The following is a 14,198-nucleotide window of genomic DNA, read 5'->3' on the forward strand; positions in this document are numbered from 1 at the left end:
AGAATTTATGCTGCTTCTTCTCTCCCTATCAATATTTAAGATGTTTAAAAACATCTTACATACAAATATCTTTCTTCTTTAAAATATCACTTTATAATTTGCAGAACATTTCTACTGGCATTACTTTGTTTTTATTACACAGCCCACAAATTAAAACAAACAAGTCCTCAATCATTTACTTTATTAAATAAAGTTTTTATTTATAAACCTCTATTAATGTAACTCTTATCATGTGAAATTTCTGTGCCTGGGGGGGTTATAGCCATGTAAAAATATTTGCAAATAAAAGTAGTATAAACAAGTGTAAGGGAGATATTTAAACTGCTCAAGAAGTGAAATTGTTTCAAGTAATTCATGTATGATCATCGTTATGACAAAACTGAGAAAAAGGGAGAAACTACCTAAAACTGACTATAGATCATTATTCAACACAGGATCTCCAAAACCTTTATTTTGAATCCTAACAGCTAGCTTCACTTTAGGTGGTGGTAGCCAATTTTCATTCAAAGTGTAATATGGTCAGATATGTGGCATTTGTTTTTAGGCTAATACTAAATACTCACTCTTTGGGCACATGTTAATAAATAAGAACATACATTTTAAATACTTGGATTTAAAGAACACTTGGATTCCTTAAGTAGTTTTAGGATAAGCCTTATTTGAATAGATGACTGCTGTCCTTTTTTTTTTTGTTTTTGAGGCAGCAGTGATACTCTGATGTAAATGGTAATTTATAAAAAAATTACATAATAAGCTATGTAGCAGTGAGACTCTAATTCTGTACAGAAAGGATAATTGATGTGTTACTGCTCTATTTCACAATTTAGTTTTCCCACGCATGGGAGATATGCTGGGAATTAGTCTATTCCATCTTCTTAATGAGACTTATCTATTACCTCAGATAATGTATCTATTTTCTTCAACCAGCAGGACTAACTGCTTACTGGAGTGAAGTTTTTCAGCAGTTATTAGAAAGAAAATTTGCCAATAAATATAAAGTCTATCTCTCCACAAGTCTAGGTGTCTAGATAAAATGAAATGGGGTGTATATGCTGCTGCTGTGATAGGGAGGTGGACACCCACAGTTCCCGTGCAAGCTCATGAGAGCTGCTTGTTATTTTCCATAATAGCAAGAGCTTTATGCACGACGATGTTTACTCACTTAATGATATTATGAGAGGCTTCAATAACTCAGGGAAGAGGCTTGATAAAAATTGAGTGTCATTCAATTCTGATAACAATTGTGAGAGGGACTGTGTGGCTAGTCTCTTCAGGCAAAAAGAGGTTTTGTAACACTGTGTGTATGTAACATACTAAATGGAAGCATTTGCAAAGCCTGCTATTTCTCTACCCCAAATCTGACATAATCAACCTTTCATATCTATTCTAAATCCAATTAGAAATGAAAACAACCTAGCTAAGTGGGGATGTGAGATATTTCTAAGATCCTTGGGGTACAACTTACCCATCTTTGGATAGCCAGTTATATTTTTAAGCAACTAAATTCATCAGAATATTGGCAGATTGTGAAGATTCTTTACCAGTACTGGATTCTATGCTGTGTCTATTCACTTCTAGGTGAATAAAAAGGATAAAACCCTATGATAAAGGGATCACCAAGCTAAACTTCAAGCTATATAGTTCACTGGAAGTAATGGCATTCCACAGACAATAAAGAGGCACACTACCATAGCAACAAGGGTACTGTGAGGAACAGATCCACTCCATGGTTATTTACACTCTTGTTGGCTTACTTTCTAGGAGAGGCTACACTCTACAAGGCTAAAGGAAGGATGCCCTGAAGTGATTTTCCTGGAGTCATAACAGAAACAGAGCATTTGTGCACATCTCTAGTTCTCACAGTGAGGCATGACCTGCAATACGAATCAGATGAAATTAAGATCTAAGAACTGCTTCCAGAGTCCTTGTTACATTAAACACCACATACCTCTCAGTGAGTCTCAGTGGTGGTTTACAGAGCTCTGGAGAACCCCCAGGACCTTTCGTACATGAGAATTAGTCTAAGATGCATGAACAAGATAAGCTGGTTTTGGGGTCAACATCTCAGGTGGAGTGCAGAAGAAAGAGGAGCAAGGATGTTGCTTATTCTTGTCACTCATCATTACCTAAGATCACAGGGCAGAGTTCCTAGGTTTCTGAATTTTCTTGTTAATATTTGGATTCTCTTTTCTTTCAGCTCTGGTCTGTAAATATGCAGATGGGAAGGAGGGGGCAAACAATATCCTAAGAGAGGATACCTAATAAATTATGGCAATGGGTTCCAGCATCTCCTTGAGATCTGTGGTAAATAGTCAGTCTCTCCTGTCATCTCCTTCCACCCCATGGTGGTCTTATCACATTTATTTATGGATAAGATCCCTGTAACAAACTGAGGATACCAATACACTAGGTGTTTCAGTGGGCACAAATAAGTGGATGATATGAATTCTAACTCCAAAACTATTTGCAAATATGCAGGTGTGTGAAAAGCATAGATGTAATTCATAATTGGTGATCGAAGAGAAGTTAAAGAATGACAGTGACATACAGATAAGGGTTTAGGACATGTGAAGGAAGGGAAAAAATTTCTGGGCTGAGATTTCTGGAAGGCAGGAGTGTAGCAGTTGAAAGTATGAGTATTAGGGTTAGACAAACGAGTGGAATCCTCATTTCATTACCTCTTGTGTTGGTACTGGCAAAGTGATATGACCTCTCTGAGCTTCAGTTTTTTTTTAACAAAATAACTCCAATCTTAAGTTGTATTGTCTATGCAAAGTGCTCAGCATGTCATCTGACATGTATTAAGCTCTCGACGCAGGGTAGCTGTCATTATAATCATTATAAAGACTCATGTGGAGCCTCCACGATGACATTGTGGAGTCCACCTGCTCTAGGCGTCCACTTTGCCTTTTCAGAACTGAGCACCGACACAGACAAGGACTAAGTCCAAACCCGCAGGGCTGCTTAGGGTCCAATGCCCATTCTGATCTTTTAGCCAAGAAAAGAAGCAGAATGCTAAAGTGTGGAGTATTGGGACCATGGTGACAAAGCAGGCAGCTGTGAAAAGCCTAGGAAAATGGGAAGGTGGTGAGGGAGACAGCATGAAGCTTTTAGGACGCCAAGCCAGGGGTCAGAGGCCCTGTGGAGACAGCAAGGACAGTCTCAATTTCAGGGTCCTCATTCATGATGTTCTTAACCATGTTTCTACCAACCTCTCATTGACCTGGTTTTAGTGTGAGGGACAGAATATGATTTGGGGTGAGGACACTTTCATTTCAATAGAACTAGATCACTCCCTAGGTTTCTTGTCAAGTTGAGACCGAGGGGCCCACTGAAGGCCATCACCATGCAGCAAATTCACAGCTGTACAGGGAGCAACACAGTAAATCACTGTCCTTCCCACGAAGGCTGCCATCAATAATACCACGGGAGCCTTTCCCCCCAAGAACCAATAACGGCCTGGAACTGTGGGAGGCCCATTACAGCACTGAGAATTTGATGTGGAAAAATGAGAGGCATAAAATAGTTCACTCGCCAAAAAGAAAAATACATGAAAAGCAACACCAACGTAAGTTTAATTATGAAGTCTTATTCTCACCCTTAGGGAGTTCATATATTCAGATGCCAGCCACAAAGCAACAGAGAGCACAATGGGGAGATCTGTTGTTATTTATGAGAATCTGAATCCTAGACATTTCCTGAGCTCAGTTTTTTAGATTTTATACTAGCAGAAACCAAATTGTCAATTGATACTCAGAATTCACAATACTTATCTTATTGTTAGTAATATTAAAAATGTGTCTGTATTCACAATGCCAGTCCATTTTCATTTGTATGAACTTCTGGGGGCTTGAAAAGTATGACCTTAGCCAAGGTGTAAACTGGACTTGGAAATTCAATAAGAAATATGGCAACATAATAGACCCTCAGCTTAATTCAGCTCTAGTTATCCCTGTAACACATCCCCGTGGCAACTCTTCCAATCTTCTCCATATGTGTCCAAGTGTGCTTAGTCACTCAGTCATGTCTGACTCTTTGTGACCCCACGGACTACAGCCTATCGGGCTCCTCTGTCCATGGGGATTCTCTTGGCAAGAATACTGGGGTGGGTTGCCATGCTCTTCTCCAGGGGACCTTCTCAAATCAGGGATAGAACCCAGGTCTCCTGCAGTGAGGGCAGATTCTTTACCATCTAAGCCACCAGGAAAGCCCCCATATGTGTCCAACCCTTTACCAAATTTACCCGTCTCATTCTCAGTTGAGGACTTTTTTTCCTACTTTATTGAGAAGGTTAAGTCACTGGGTAGAAAGAGTCTCATGACTTTTAAGTAACATCACTCCTGCTTCATTCTGACTCTTAGAAAGTGTCCCCATTCCTGGCCTAGACTGCTTTCAACAGAAAGCCTTGATGTCTACCTCTGTGTGACTGTTCTAGGGATTCCTCACTTGGATGAGCATTAAAATCACTTGCATTTCCTTAGCTACAAACCAGATATTCTTTTTTTTTAAGATTTTTTTTTAAGACCATTTGTGAAGTCTATTGAATTTGTTACAGCACCCTTTCTGTTTTATGTCTTGGTTTTTGGCTACGAGGAATGTGAGATCTTAGCTCCTTGACCAGGGATCGAATTTGCACTTAACCACCAGGGAAGTCCTCAAACCAGAGATTCTGATTTACTCATTCAGGGCTGGGATCTGGGAATCAATATTTCTAGATAGCACTCTCCTCAGGAGATTCCATATAATCATGCTGGCTTGGGGGAAATCACTGATTTATCTGTCTTTTGAACTCTCTGTAGAAGTGCTTATGATTTTTAAGGATTCTTGTTAAAGTGATTTGTTTTACTTCTTCCAAAGGACTGCAAGTTCCTTAGGTCAGGTGGTTGTGTCTTGGGGATTTTTGTGTGCTTGGCAATACTTTTCACTGTAGTTTGCACATTGTTGTTTAGTCTCTAAGTCACGTCTACCTCTTTGCAACGCCATGGACTATAGCCCGCCAGGCTCCTTTGTCTGTGTGATTTCCCAGGCAAGAATACTGGCGCAGGTAGCCATTTCCTTCCCCAGGGGATCTTCTCGAACCAGGGACGGAACCCACATTTCCTGTATTGGCAGGCACGTTCTTTACCATTGAGCCACCAGGCATAGGATGCATCAATCAATATGTTGAAGAAAAGGTAAAATTTCAGGAGGAAAACTATAGAATATGTGGTTACCAGGTGGCCCTAGGCAGTAATAATAGTAATAGCTTCTCGCATTTATTGAGGACCCACCTCTTGACTTGCCCTGTTCACTTTACAGTGATTCACTTACATAAGTCTCAAAACCACTCTTTGAGGTCGTTACCGATTTTATGTTCATTTCTGGATATTAAGAAACCCAGAATAGGCAAGTGAAGTACTTTTTGTAAGGTCATACAGCTTAAAGACTGTTGTTTTGGGGTTTGTTTAATTTTTTGGAAAGGGGGATGGGAAAATATACAGCTGGTAGAAAGAGAGCCTTATAGAGGTTCATTGAAGAACCATGACTTAGGGAATTCCCTGGTGGTCTAGTGGTTAGGACTTGGCACTTTCACTGCTATGGCCCAGGTTCAATCCCCGGTCAGGGGACTGAGATCTGGCAAGATATGCAGAAGAAGAAAAAAAAAACCACACCCCGAACCATGACTTAATTCTGTAGAAGGAGGTGAGCTCACTTTGGCAAATGTGATCAAAGAGAATGTTATAAAGGAGCTGGTTGTTTGAACTGAAGCTCCAAGTTGTTGATATATACATCAAGGGTACACAGCATTTCAGGAGAAGGAGCAGCACTCTGGAAGCATGCTGGTGTTAGGATAGCAGCTTCCGCCTGCCTTGCTGGTCCATTCTTCATTTGGAGGAGGCTCAGGGCCACTCCCTCCTCATCCCCTTCCCCCTTATTTACTTGATTCCAAAAGTGAGAGAAAAAGAGAGATGGTTGACAGGCCAGCTCTTTGAAGCATGGAAACTGACGGTGACTATTATCCTATCAGTCACTAAACTTTCATCTTCCCCCTTGAAAATCATCTCAACCACACCTCTCCCTCCATTCTGATCCATATTTAAGTTTGTAAAGGATTATTTCCTTTACATCTTGCAACTTTGATTAGCTGTCTTCTAATTTGGCTAAACCCCCGAAAGCCCTGTATCATAGAGGAAACTAGTACATTTTGAACAATACCAAAGTGCAAATTTAAAATAAAACTGAAATGATCTCACCAATCTATATCTGTCTCTCTCTCTCACACACACACACAATTAAGGAAAAGTACAAGGTTGGCATCCCTGCCTCTACCCACTTTATATAATCCAACTAACAGAATGAAGAAAACTGTCAGCATAGGGAATATTTTGAGTTGAGGCCAAGCGTGACTGGAGCTGAAGCACACTTTATCCAATAGTTGCTCTGGTTTACTTAACATTCATTACTTGGCAAGAACTCTTGACAACTACAATGAAATATGAAGATACAATAAATTTATCACAGTGACTTCTGTTTTCCTTTGGGCTTTTTCTTTAACATGACAGAAAAGTAAACAAAACAACAAAAACCTCAAAGAAGTCATTCAGGACTCCGCCTCACCTTGTGTCCTCTCTGTCAGGTTCTGCATTATGTCAGACCTTGCAAGCAACAGAATGGGTCATTTGGCACACACTGAAGTTATTCTAAAGGAGATCAGCCCTGAGTGTTCTTTGGAAGGAATGATGCTAAAGCTGAAGCTCCAGTACTTTGGTCACCTCATGCGAAGAGCTGACTCTTTGGAAAAGACTCTGATGCTGGGAGGGATTGGGGAAAGGAGGAGAAGGGGACGAGATGGCTGGATGGCATCACTGACTCGATGGATGTGAGTCTGAGTGAACTCCGGGAGTTGGTGATGGACAGGGAGGCCTGGCGTGCTGCGATTCATGGGGTTGCAAAGAGTCGGACACGACTGAGCGACTGAACTGAACTGAACTGAACTGAACTGAAGTTATTTGGGGGGATTAATAAATGATGGAAATGGAAAAACTTGAAGGAAGTATGCTTGCTATCTTATGCACATGCTTAAAAAAAAAAATCTTGGTTTAGATGCTTATAATCATTTAACGTCTTTAGGCAGTTTTCTCCCAGGCAGAAGTGGCTCCAGAATCCTCTTCAGAAACCAGTTCCGAACTAATTACGACTGGCCTCCTCAGTGCTCCCCAAGGAGTAATCTGGATGATGAAGAGAGGTTCTTGCTCCAAAGTTCTATTCTGCCTTTCAGTTTGTAGAGTCTTACAGACTCTAAAACGTTCTATTGATGTTGCTTTTCACAGCAGTAATTTACACTTAAAAAATCCCACGAACAAATGAACTGTTAACCACACATAATTAGGATGCAGGCCCATGATACTCTTTATGTACATCAGTTACCAAATTCTTAGGTGATAGCTCACTCTAGATACAGACCCTCACAGCATCTCTATACAGTGTCTCAACTTAGACTTCATATGAAATTCAATTACTGTTTTGGTGAAATTGTGATTCATTCATAGATCATCTTTTTTTGATGGCAAATAAATGATGCTCTTGGTTATAATGCTTTTTATACTTACTGATTTCTCTAAACATTCGTGAAAGAATTTTTAAGTTGTTAGACATCATACACCCAAGAAAACCTACTAATCCAACAACCAACATAACCAAATAGTCTTTTCTATAGAGTAGGAGAAATGTCCTTTGCAGCCTGAAAAGCAATACTTACCTCATGGCAACACTGTGAACATTAATAAAGTTTCTCAATTTTTTGAATATTTTTAGGAAAAATGATTTCAAATAGCAGATGGCCTTTAGTAATTTTACACTTGATAATATGACAAATTAACTTTGATTTTTAGTCTGCAGTTTCTCTGAATGACTTAAAACATTTTACATATAACACTCTACTTGAAAAACAGATATGTCTAGCAATTTTTGGTATAGAAGATGAATAGTCTTTGGTATATAAGGTGAATAGAAAGAGTAAGACTAAGTCAAACAAAGGGTGATTATCCACTTTTTCCAAAGTACTTTATATGGCATAAAGTTCATTTAACAAGTAATCACTGAGCAGTTACTACATGCCAAGCACTAAGCCAGTGCTGGGAACAACAACAGGCAATGAAAGATGGTCCCTGCCCTCACCAAGCATACAGCCTCATGGCCAGGGGAGACTGGTATTAACTGAATAGTTACACAAACCTAACATTGTGGCTGAGAGAAGAGCTACACATGGGAGTCATTTGTGGAGTCTAATGACTTGCTCAGAGATTCCAGGGGTCAGAAGGAGATATATATTTTAGAGCAGTCTTCCCACTCTTTAACAAATTAATTGCTTTCATAGTTAAACAGAGCAGAATGGAAGAAAAAGTTATTTACAGACAGAGGCATTTCTTGGCTCCCTACTGAATTACATATGCTCTTAGACAACTGCTTTTGACTTTACTTCAGTGGAATAACAGGACTTTGGATACATCTATCAAAAAGTGTTATGAGTGTTATGATCAGATCTAATGGATATCATGTCATAGTTGCTTTTTTTCCTTTTTTAAGGATTATGTACCTTTCACGAGATATAGCTTGAGAAGGATAGACTCCTGTCTTACATAATCCACACACATATTCACACACACAAACAAGGTAAGAGTGAAAAAATAATCTCTGCTATACCCTTGTGAAAAAATCTGGGACTCTTTGCCAACATTTGCATCAATCAAAGAGCATTACTTTCTTAGGCAATTTTCAAGTGAGGAACAGAATTGATCAAATCAAATAATAACAATGAATATAACCACTAGACCAAAAGTCCATTTTAATTACTAAACTAAGCAAATGAAATAGCCTCATTATGTAACAGAAATGGTCTGAAGAGAAAATTTTAGTTGAAAATGATCTATTGTAAGATACTGCATTGACTGGTCTAAATAATGTTCACCACAAACACAAAGCAAAGTTGGCATGACTACCACGGGGGAGCAGACTTTGCTACTCCAAAATGTCTCCTTAGTGTGCAGATTATTTCCAGCTGAAAACAATCAAGGCCCAAAAGACTCAGGAAAAAATTTTGACCGTCCCCATAACTGCACCCAAAAATTTAGATCGAAGGTCTGTTTCTGGGATATACCTATTACCAGAGACATCTGCAAAGAATACAGGCGGGCAGGGCCTCAAGAGATCAGAGGCCACTGGGTCCCATTCATCGTCTTTGCAAGGCTCAGCCCACATTTGTTTACCAAATATTTGCTTTTCTATTTTCATGTGAATTGCCTTCCTCCACTCTGAAGTTCCAAACAATTACCCACACTGTCCTCTTTTTGTAGTAAAGGGGAAGGTTTCAGCCATTTTTGCGATTCACTCAGGTTTTTCTGGGTTTCTCGCAGGTATACATGTCATTAAGCTTTTCGGCTGATTTTCTTCTGTTAATCTAACCCATGTGAATTTAATTCTTAGACCAGCCAGAAGAACCTAGAAGGGCTGAGGAAAATGTCTTCCTCTCCTGACACTACCAAAATGCATTGAGTCCTTTTCATTCCTTTTTTTTTTTTTTTAATTTCTTCACATCTTGGTAGTCCTACTGTGAGTAAATCCAGCAGTGAAAACATACGTTGATACAACTGTTCCTGAGACGATTGCAACTCAAATGAAGAATCTGTAGAAAACAAACTGTTTATTAGGGAAGTCCTGGTGGTGCGGCGGTAAAGAATGTCCTGTAATGCAGGAGCCTCCATTCGACCCCTGGGTCAGGAAGGTCCCCTGGAGAGGGAACAGGCTACCCAGTCCACTCTTCTAGCCTGGGACATCCCATGGACAGACGATCCTGGAGGGCTACAGTCCATGGGGTGGCAAGAGTTGGACATGACTCTTTTCTGGTTTAGTGAGTAAACCACCACCACCACCAAAATGCACACTGGCGTATACATGTTGGGACAGTTGGTTATCCTACCTTGTGGCTAGTATTTAATCAAGTCATCCGAGGAACCCAGCTAGGGCTCCACACATAAGGCATGGAACAAAGCATTCTTACGCCAGGGCTTTATGTGACTGGCTGTAGCAACACGGCTCTTGAAGAGCAGCCATTGCATTGTATTCACTTGTGGAGCTATTTCCTAGAGTAAGCGCTAGGCATTTTGTTACAAACTGTTAAGTGAATACTCAGCAAATCCCCCTTTTCACAAGAAAATAATTTTTATGACCTATGAACTTCAGGATATTGCTTGTCCTTTATTCTTTCTCAATTTAGACATTAGCTTTTAGAATATACAAAAGACATGGAGACTTTTCTGGTCCTTTGGCACAACATCACCTGTTGCTCACTTACACTTGCTGTAGCAGAGGCCACTCGAGGCACCCCCATCCTGTCAGCCCTTGCACCCATGCGTGCATGCTCAGGCTCTTCAGTCGTGTCCCACTCTTTGCGACTCTATGGACCGTAGCCCACCAGGCTCCTCTGTCCATGGGATTTCCCAGGCAAGAATACTGGAGTGAGTTGCCATGCCCTCCTCCAGGGCATCTTCCCAACCCAGGGACTGAACTCGCATCTCTTCTGCATCTCTTACAACTGCTGCATTGGCAGGTGGGTTCTTCACCAGTAGCGCTACCTGGGAAGCCCACGTTAGCCCTTACTGAGCATTTATTCTCTCCACCCATCTAATCTGCAGATAAGTTCTTTCCCCTTTTCTCTTTCTTGCTTAATCAAATTCTGAAAATGATTGCTCAGTACCTAAGTTGTATCAATACTATGCACCTAATGTTTACCTCTCCAAGACAACACTTCCCCACACTCCTTTCCTCTGAGAGCATTCTTCACTCCAGAAAGAAGGTCACAGAAGATAACCTTGAGGGCCACCAGAACCTGTTCTGGAATCACTTGACACCAGCCGTAATGATCCCAATGGCCCCAGGAGGAGAAGAAGAATGCAAGAGTACGTCAGCCCCCATCCTTACCTACAGCCCTATTTTCCACCCTAAAACTATAAGACCTCTTCTAGCTTCACAGTCTTGAGAAGGAGAGTATAGTCTTGAGAGCTCTAGCCTGCTGTGTCCCTCTTTTGCCTGACAAAGTATTACAGCTACTCCTTTTTACTGCTCCAAAGCTCTCTCTCTCTGCATTTCTATTTGGCACTGCTGAACAGAGGTGGAGTTTTTCTCAGTATTTCTATTGGGATTTCTTTTCAGAGCTGACAGGACCAGACAATCAAGGTCTTGCTGTCAGTTCAGGGGAGACTAACCTAACTGGGGAGTGACTGTGCCAGACTGTCCACTAACAATCACTGTTTAATGTTTTTCTTTTCTTTGCTGAAAGAAGAGTTAGCTCTGTCAGGAACAATGCAAAGGAAAAAAGAAAAACAACATATACAGCTAAAGCAATTGCAATTTTCATCTTTACTATAATTGAAAATACAATTGTTTTCTTTTTAAAACAATATATTTAATTGAATAGTTGAAAGTGGCTCTTTATTTAGCTTCTGAGTCAACACAAAAAGAGAATCTCAGATTGGCTTAGCCTATGTTTTATACTTTTTTTTTTTTAAGATCAAGTGCAAATTTAAAGGGAAGTTCCTTTCCCAAACTTCCCAAACTGTGGTTTCCACTCACAGATTAAGGGGTCACCCACCGTTCTTTGGTAACCTCACCCCCAAAAGAGATCCTCATCCTCACTGACATGAACAAAGTGTCATATATTGTTATAAATGTGCATCTGCTTCTGCTGTGTAATCTACTTTGTTGAAAAGAGGAAATTAGGGTTCTGGGGCTGAGGAATGTATTCAATAACTAGGAGGCAACATCTTCCCTCTTATTAAATTGACTTCTGCTCTGTTTTTCTCTAAGCCTTCTAAAATCTGCCGTGGTTTACTAAAGCAGATGGCCTTAAATTGTTTACAACACCAACAATAAAATTCTTGATGTGAAATTTAGTTTTTGTAGGTTTATTCCCCCAGAAAATTTACATTGGATCAAACAGTTGGCTATGAAAAAATAATGATGATGACAACAATGAAAATTACTATAGCTTAGAACTACTCAGCACTTCTATGATGTTAGACTTTATGCTGTTTTACATATGTTATTTATTTTCATTCCCAGAAAACCCTATGAGAAAATATATTTGAAATTATATATCCAATTTACAGATGAAGGGATGGAGGCTCAGAGAATTTAGGGAGTTTGGTCTATGAGGGCAGGCTTGTGGTCTTGTCTGTTGCTAGTGCCTTGAACAGCACTTGGCACTTACTGGATATAAGCACTCGATATATATTCATAAAGGGGCTTCCCTGATGGTTTAGTGGTAAATAATCTGCCTGTAATGCAGGAGACAAGAAGCAGGTTTGATCCCTGGGTCAGGAAGTTCCCCTGGAGAAGGATATGGCAACTCATTCCAGTATGCTTGCCTGGATAACCCCATGGACAAAGGAGTCTGGCGGGCTATAGTCCTTGGGGTCACAGAGAGTCAGACATGACTGAGTGACTGAACACACATATATTCATACACTGGATGAATGAACAAATTTGTACCTGGGACATATATTAGGGAGATTCAGGAAGGACTGAGTGATGAAACTGACAATGATAAAATGCAGAACATCATGAATAATAGCTTAAAATGATAAGAGTAGTAATAAAGGAGGACAGATAGAGGAGATTAACATGTTTCTTAATCAGTAGTTTTTTGGATTGACTGCTCATCAGCATCACTTGGGGATTCTTTTTTTTTTAGTTCACCCAGAGATTTTTTTTAATGGAATACTTTCATGCTGTAAGAAAAAAAAAACAACACTATAAAAAGAAATGTATGCATCAAAAAGTAAAATTTCTACATTTCCTTTGCTTTCTTTCCCAAACATTTCTCAGTTTTGACTTTATTAACAGTTCAATGTGTAACTTCTATAAACCTATACATGAATATGTACACACCATAAGCACTTTTTATACTTAAGAAGATCATATGAAAAAGCTGTTATATGATTTGCTTTTTAAAACTGAAGAATACTATATGCCTTGGCATCTGTCAAAGTCAGTGTTTCATTCAGCTGTACAGACATGCCATGGTTTACTTAAAGTCTCCTATTGATGGACATCCAAATTGTTTTTTAAAGTATAAACAAATCTGTAGTAAGAATCCTTGTATCTATATCTTTCTACGTGCATTCAAGTACATTACTAGGATAAATTTCCAGAAGTAAAATTATTAGGTCTTAGGGAAAAAAGGTTAACACCCATTGCTAACTCCTTCCAAAAAAGCTGTAGCAATTTACTTGAGAAACTTAAAAAAAAAATAGTCTCCCTGGGCCCATATCCATGTTCACTGAAACAAAACCTTGGTAAGTAGAGCCTGAGTATCTTTATATATTTTAAAGTTTTCCAGGTGAAATCGGTCAGGTGTGAGAACCACTGATCTAGATCATTATCTTCTTTTTGGGCAAAGTGTGGGTGAGACGGAAACTAAATTAAGCCTTAACATGCAGAAGAAGTTGGTTGAAATTATAAAATCACTAAATTATCAGTAATTTATATTTCCATTGCTTCCAACTATTTTATCTTAATTCAGCATTATGACTACTCCTTTTCGGTAAGTAGAAGAGAAAGAAAAATGAACTGAAGCTCTGAAAACTTAAGCTTCCACAAACCAAAAATGACAGAACCAAGACTGAAATTCAGGTCCTTAGAATAGAAAATTTCTTCCCTTGCTCCCTCCCATTAAACTATATAGCAAAGTGAATTATGACTTTATTGTTCTGTCCTGTTAGAAATCTATGCATGCTAACCCTGGGAAACAAGATTTCTGATTTTAAGACAGTTCAGGCATCACCTGTAGACCTTGAGAAAACCAGTTGTCTGATAGTAGCATAAATAATAAACATCTATATCTATACATTTTGTCTCAAAAGATCTGAGGCTGGGACTATAGCCAGACTGACCCTGAATAACATCTCTAAAAGCCCTTATCTTAAAGAAAAGTGATTGGGACAATGGAAGTAGCCAAAGGAGATGGCTGCTCTAAGTGGAAAAGAGAACTGAGTCTCACCCAAAGGTAGACAGTGGAGAGGCTAGTTCTCAACAGTTTCCCAAGGTTTTGCTTGGTAGGGCTGCTGCCTAAGCTCTGAAGTAAATATTTCAATTAATAAAGCTTCAATCAAGAGTCATACAGAGTGAAGTAAGTCAGAAAGTGAAACAAATATCCTATATTA

The 14,198-nt window shown here is 39.4% G+C and overlaps 1 protein-coding gene and 1 non-coding gene across 2 annotated transcripts in view; one reads left to right on the forward strand and one right to left on the reverse strand.

Moving 5' to 3' along the window:
- Window positions 1–14,198, reverse strand: part of GRID2 (glutamate ionotropic receptor delta type subunit 2) — a 1,630,498-nt gene that overhangs the window by 22,217 nt on the left and 1,594,083 nt on the right. The gene's annotated exons all lie outside the window — the stretch shown is intronic.
- On the forward strand, window positions 5,535–5,606 carry TRNAE-UUC. The gene has a single exon. It is a non-coding gene; the product is annotated as a tRNA-Glu (tRNA).

The sequence above is a fragment of the Capra hircus genome, chromosome 6 (genome assembly GCF_001704415.2).
Source record: "Capra hircus breed San Clemente chromosome 6, ASM170441v1, whole genome shotgun sequence".
Classification (NCBI taxonomy): domain Eukaryota; kingdom Metazoa; phylum Chordata; class Mammalia; order Artiodactyla; family Bovidae; genus Capra; species Capra hircus.